This window comes from Mesoplodon bidens (genome assembly GCF_964165515.1).
Source record: "Mesoplodon bidens genome assembly, chromosome: 9".
NCBI classification, from domain to species: Eukaryota; Metazoa; Chordata; class Mammalia; order Artiodactyla; family Ziphiidae; genus Mesoplodon; species Mesoplodon bidens.
In genome coordinates, this window is record NC_138166.1 from 4,955,413 (window position 1) to 4,962,860 (window position 7,448).

The following is a 7,448-nucleotide window of genomic DNA, read 5'->3' on the forward strand; positions in this document are numbered from 1 at the left end:
GTTGAGGCTCGATCTTGTCTTTCTGGTGGGCGGGTCCACGTCTGGTGGTGTGTTTTGGGGTGCCTGTGGCCTTATTATGTTTTTACGTAGCCTCTCTGCTAATGGGAGTGGTTGTGTTCCTGCCTTGCTAGTTGCTTGACATAGGGTGACCAGCACTGTAGCTTGCTGGTCGTTGACTGAAGCTGGGTGCTGGTGTTGGGATGGAGATCTCTGGGAGATTTTCGCTGCTTGATATTATGTGGAGCTGGGAGGTCTCTTGTGGACCCGTGTCCTGAAGTTGGCTCTCCCACTTCAGAGGCACAGCACTGACTCCTGGCTGCAGCACCAAGAGCCTTTCATCCACCCGGCTCAGAATAACAGGGAGAAAAAGTAGAAAGAAAGAATTAGTAGAAGAAAGAAAGAGAGAGGGAAAGAAAGGAAGAAGGGAAGAAAGGAAGGACGGAAGAAAGAAAGAAAGGAGGGAGCGAGGGAGGAAGGATGGAAAGGAAGAAAGAAAGAAAGGAGGGAGGGAGGAAGGATGGAAAGAAAGAAGGAAAGAAAGGAGGGAGGGAGGGAGGAATGAAAGCAAAAGGAAGAGTGAATGGAAGAAGAGAGGGAGGGAGGAAGGAAAGAAAGAAAGAAAGACAGGAGGGAGGGAGGGAGGGAGGAAGGAAAGAAAAAGTGGGAAGAAGAAGGTTGGGAGGGAGGGAGGGAGGAAAGAAAAAGAAAGAAGGAAAAGAGGAGCGGAGGGAGGGAGGGAGGAAGGGAAGGTAGGAAAAAAAGAAAGAGCAGGTAAAGTAAAATAGAATAAAGTATGAAATATAGTAGCGTTATTAAAATTAGAAAGTAATTATTGAAAAAAAACGGACCGATAGAACCCTGGGACATATGGTGGAAGCAAAGCTATACAGAGAGAATCTTACACAGAAGATTACACATACACATTCACAAAAAGAGAGCAGGGGGAAAAATCAAAAATCTTGCTCTCCAAGTCCACCTCCTCAATTTGGGATAATTCGTTGTAAAAAGAGGAAAAGGGCGAGAAGTCCGAAATCTTGCTCTCTAAGTCCACCTCCTTAATTTGGAATAATTCGTTGTAAAAAGAGGAAAAGGGGGAAAGTCTTAAATCTTGTCCTCAAAGTCCACTTCCTCAATTTGGGATGATTCGCTGTCCATTCATGCACTCCACAGACGCAGGGCACATCAAATGGACCATGGAGCTTTAATCCGCTGCCTCCGAGGCTGCACAGAGAGATTTCCCTGTCTTGTCTCTGCTCTCACAGCTCCCGGGTCTCAGCCTTGGACCTGGCCCCGCCTCTCCATGTAGGTCGCCGGAGGGTGTCTGTTCTTCGCTCAGACAGGACGGGTTTAAAGGAGCCGCTGATTCGGGGGCTCTGGTTCACTCAGGCAGAGGGGAGGGAGGGGCGCGCAGTGTGGGGTGGGCCTGCGGCGGCAGAGGCCGGCGTGACGTTGCAGCAGCCCGTGGCGCTCCATGCGCTTTCCCGGGAAAGCCGTCCCCGGGTCTCGGGACCCCGGCAGTGGCGGGGTGCACAGGCCCCCCGGAAGGCGGGGCGGACAGTGACCCGCGCTCGCACACAGGCCCGGCGGCGGCGGCGGCGGCGGCCCACGCCCGTCTCCGAGGTCCGCGCCTTACCCGCGGCTCGCGCCTGTCTCCGGCGCTTCCCCAAGCAGCCCTCTTAATGCCCTCTCCTCGCGCACCAGGAAACAAAAGGGAAAAAAGGCTCTTGCCTCTTCGGCAGCTCCAGATCCTTTCCCTGGACTCTCTCCGGGCTAGCCGTGGTGCACTAACCCCTTCAGGCTCTCTTCCTGCCGCCAGCTCCAGTCCTCTCCCTGTGCTCTGACTGAAAGCCCATACCCGAGCCTCAGCTCCCAGCCCCGCCCGCCCCAGCGGCCGAGCAGGCAAGCCTCTCGGGCTGGTGTGTGCCTGAGGGCACCGGTCCTCTGTTCCAGAATCTCTCCGCTTTGCCCTCCGCACCCCTGTTGCTGTGCTCTCCTCCGCTACTCCGAAGCTTTCCCTCTCCGCCACCTGCAGTCTCCGCCCGCGAAGGGGTTTGTAGTGTGTAGAAACCTTTCCTCCTTCACGGCTCCCTCCCACTGGTGCAGGTCCCATCCCTATCCTATTGTCTCTGTTTATTCTTTTTTTCTTTTGCCCTACCCAGGTATGTGGGGAGTTTCTTGCCTTTTGGGGGGTCTGAGGTCTTCTGTCAGCGTTCAGTAGGTGTTCTCTAGGAATTGTTCCACGTGTAGATGAATTTCTGATGTATCTGTGGGGAGGAAGGTGATCTCCGCGTCTTACTCTTCCGCCATCTTCCTCCGGGCCTCCCATCATTATTCTGAATTCTTTTTCAGGTAGACTGCCTATTACCTCTTCATTTGTTAGGTCTGGTGGGTTTTTATCTTGCTCCTTCTCCTGCTGTGTGTTTTTCTGTCTTCTCATTTTGCTTATGTTACTGTGTTTGGGGTCTCCTTTTTGCAGGCTGCAGGTTCGTAGTTCCCGTTGTTTTTGGTGTGTGTCCCCAGTGGCTAAGGTTGGTTTAGTGGGTTGTGTAGGCTTCCTGGTGGAGGGGACTAGTGCCTGTGTTCTGGTGGATGAGGCTGGATCTTGTCTTTCTGGTGGGCGGGTCCACGTCTGGTGGTGTGTTTTGGGGTGTCTGCGGACTTTTTATTATTTTAGGCAGCCTCTCTGCTAATGGGTGGGGTTGTGTTCCTGTCTTGCTAGTTGTTTGGCATAGGGTGTCCAGCACTGTAGCTTGCTGGTCGTTGAGTGAAGCTGGGTGCTGGTGTTGAGATGGAGATCTCTGGAAGATTTTCGCCGTTTGATATTATGTGGAGCTGGGAGGTCTCCTGTGGACCAGTGTCCTGAAGTTGGCTCTCCCACCTCAGAGGCACAGCACTGACTCCTGGCTCCTCAATTTGGGATGATTTGTTGTCTATTCATGTATTCCACAGATGCAGGGTACATCAAGTTGATTGTGGAGCTTTAATCCGCTGCTTCTGAGGCTGCTGGGAGAGGTTTCCCTTTCTCTTCTTTCCAGGTAGGGATTTATCAGGATTTCTGCATAAGATTTAGAAACCAGGGGCCAATAGGTCTTTAGTTTATAAAGTAATTCCCCAATCTGACCAGGAAAATCTTTTGGGTCAGACAGCTTTGGTGAAGTGTACTATATGATACTTTTCAATATGCTTCACCAAATATTCAGCTTCAATATTGAGATACTATGCACATAATTTGAGGAAATTTCTTCTCTGAGTCTCAAAGACATACTATAACTTCATTGATTCCCAAAGACATACTATAACAAACTTGCGTGTCAAGTGGGTTCAAATAGACAGGAAGAATAAACATTTATCTTTTATAAAAATGGAATTATCTAGACTCTCTTTTATTGCCTAATTCCACTCTTAAACTAAATATTTGACAGAGTTTCTCAAGATTATGCAAGCTAGCATGAAGCTTATGGAAATTTTATATGAAGGTATTTATGAACAAAATGATAATATAGTTATTAGAGATGATTATATGTATCCCAGAAATTAATTTTAACTACTATTAACAATACTTTACTTCCTTTCTACTGATCTTTCAACAGAGAATAGAATATGTTGTGAAATGACCATTGTATCAATTTGACCAAGGAAAGGTCAAAGCAAAACGCCTGAATAATAATTCATAAATTGTGGAAAGTTAATGATTATTAAAAAATGTGTTCCAAACATACTTATTCATTAATAAATGTCAGTGTATCTTCTGACATTTACTGCATTTGATCAGTTTATATTTCTCAAATTTCATGAATTTTTGCCAACAATTTTTTTCACTAGAAATGTGAATGGCTTTACATTCACAAAATAAATGGCTTTACTTATTGTCCTATATGCCAGGTGCTTCCAAAATGAAATATAGTGTTCAGGTAAAAAGTTGATTTAAACTTGATTTATGTTGTTGATTTAAATTTTGTTTCCAAATGCTTTCCTTCATCTGAGAAGGCTTTTAAAATAATTTTTAATATAATTATTAATAGTAAAAATTTATAAAACTTCAAAAGGTCTAAAATTATTTTTGAAAACTTTTAAAGCAATCTGCTCTGTGCCACAAAGCTCTGCAAAATAATCTATCAACTTTCACAATATGAATATAAAATTATTATATAATTTTGTTAGGAAACAATGTTTTAGGCACAAAGCTTTGATGATCATCCAGTTTTCAAAATTAAATCATTATTCTTTTGCAAAGGGTAAAGAAATGTGAGAGTGAAAGACAGTAAGGAACAAAAATTGTTCATACTAAAATCATGTTTGTAGTGGAGAGCTTTTGGATTGATACTGAATAAGAGAGAATGTTTCTGTATCCTTGAAGCTAAAATATCAGTTAAAATTAGTAAAGTAAATCAATGCAAGTCATAAAATTGTATTCTAGAAGTTCAGGAATGAGATTATACTATCACACACCTTTCTTAATTTGACAAGATTTATATAAATATTTTAAATGTGAATCTGATTTAAAATTTCATCTTAATATATATTTTATTGTCACAAGATTAAAAATCTTAACACTTGCTGTTTGGGTATGAACCCTAATTTTTACATTTAAATAACTATAGCTATGTACATTTTAAAACATCTTTTTAAAAATAGATAACAAACAATTCATATGTCATAGTTCTATTAAATCCTTAAGATACTAGAAGTTCTGCATACCTGTAATTCCTCTGCCTGTGTGCTGGATTAGTTGATGGTTTTGAATTGTATAAAGGATGTGGCATAAAAGGCTTTTGGTTACCAAGACCAGGATTAGTCAGCTTACTCACTCACTAATTAGGCACCTCCCTTTCAATTTACACTCTCTGAGTCTCAGTTTTCTTATCTTTAAATAATAGATGATATATATGTTATAATTTCATAAGCATAATAAAGGGTATATCTCCAGCAGTCATCTTTTTTAACTCTAGGCCTTCGGGTCAGATGTGAGGAAGAACTTTCAGGCAATGAGATTTGTAACACAATGACCTCTAACTGTAAGAGAGATTATAAAATCTCTCTGGGAAGCTTTCAGTTATTTACCTTATTTTCCTCTCTAGATAACACCCTGACTAAAAGGAGGGGTTGGGGCTAGCTCAGTGAGTTCCAAATGTTAATGCAGCAACTTCCCAAGCTTTGCTTTGTCTGAGTAACCCCTATAGAACTGTTTACTCAAGATATTAATTTATTTTCTTTTAACTTTAGTCTTTAGTCTTCTTAAGCAATGATACAGGCATCAGTGAAATCATAGTTTGATGGGCTAATTATATTTTATTGATGTGAATTAAAATATATTGTTATAAAAAAGTAACATTCATTTTTGTTGTGTCCTCCAAATTAATATAAGTTCAAGTCCTAACCTTTAGTACCTGTGAATAGGACTTTCTTGGAAATAAGGTCTTTGCCAATGTACTCAAGTTAAGATGAGGTCCTACTGGATTATTGGTTCTGATTCAATGACTGATGTCCTTATAAGAAATTTGGACACAGACACAGATACACAGGGAGAATACCATGTGATAATGGAGGCAGAGATTGGAGTGATGTATCTACAGAGAAGGAACACCAAGGATTGTCAGCTACCACCAGAAGCTAGGTAGGAAGCAAGGAAGGATCCTCCCCCAGAGCCTTCAGAGAGAGAGTATGGCCCTGCCAACACCTTGATTTCAGATTTCTACCCTCCAGAACTGTGAAAGAATACACTTCTGTTGTGTTAAGCCACCAAGTTTGTGGTAATTTCTGCAGCCTTAGGAAACTAATACGCCAAAGTACCACCTAAACTCATCCCCTGTCCCACTAGTGGGGTTCATTTAACACTTGGGGAAATGCTAGGCTGGATGCTCTCTGAAGGTCCTTTTTAGCCCTGTGGTTGAACGATGATGAACTTCATCATATCAGTCATTCTTACATTCAGTTATGATGTGTCAAGCACCCCTATTTTTAAAGGCCAGGAAAAAGCTGTTTTAATTGCGTTTGAGCAGATTGCGCTCACCAATTCTGAAAGGCACCCTGGTGTGTGTATCTGAATGTCCTGTTCACTCCCAGTCTTCCCAGGAACTACAGGCTCTGCAGAGCCCTCGCTGGGGCTTGGAGATCTGTCTCTGTGGTTGTCAACCAGAGCACACCTGAGAATCACTGGTGTATCTTAAATCTTACTTTTTTAATGCATTTCTTTTCAGCTTCAATGTTGAGATACAATTCACATACCCTGTACTTTGACTTACTGTATAAATGATGAAATGTAATATTTAACTCTTTTCATTAGATTCTAGATATACAGAAATCAATTTTGTAATAGGAATCGATTTTTAACAATTTGGAAAATGTTATCAATCATCTTAGAACTGAAATAACATTATATAGTAGAAAAGCAGTTATGTCTTATTTAGAACTACGTTTCAGATATTTAGGGAAGAAGGAATCCTTGTTTCCCATCTTTTTGTGTCTATAATTAAATATAGGTAGCTGACTGTTGTAGACATTTTTTTATAGTACTTTGCAATATAAAATTGGAAAATATTTCTTGGACATCATTAATAACCTCTAAAATGGGCAGTTCCATACTTTAATTTTTTTTAAATATTATGTTTTCCCTTATAAAAATCATGGCAGCTCACCTAAACAAGGTGCTGAACAACTACAGCTTTCCTACCTTAGAGCATGTGGCCACAGAGCCATGGAAATTAATAGGGAGTTTTGCTTTTTCAGATATTTGTTTTATTTCTCAAACCTACAATTTAGAAGAAGGTAGACTTCATAACAGATTATCACTTAGGAATCTCTTATCCTAATTAAGGGAAGAAATTGTGTTTTCATGTTCTGTGCGAACAAATAAAATTAACAGACTGCACTCACAGAATTCTACAATTTCAATTCATTGGTAATAACAAAATCTTTCTCTCTGGGTGTTCATATATACTTTGTTTCATAGGTTAACCTCTAAAATTTTATCCTGTAAATTTAAATATTTTTTACACTGGAAATTTTTATAAATTAAAGAGTGAAAAAATTTTTCTTGCACGTGTTAGTCCTAACTATTCAATATAATATATTCACCATCTGCTTAGATGACTTAATACCAGTTAAAAGACTGTAATGATCTTGACCTCTCACATTTTGTGACCCTAACGAAGTTTAAATTGAAATTTCAGCTGTACAGTGGTTCTTTGATTGATCTGAATTCTAGCTTTACTTTGGTAATTCATACTATTAATTTAATAGACTCTAGAAGTTTGCCTTCATGGGTATGTATTTTTTAAGGACAAAATTCTTATATGCATTCAACTCTTGCCCTATACATCTTTTTTCCTGAAAACAGAAAATACATTACTAAAAATTAGTAGTATAAAGAGTAAATCAGATTGTTAAAGATCTTAATTGCCTGGAGATAAAACTATACATTCCCAAATGCCTAATTTAACATGAAGACT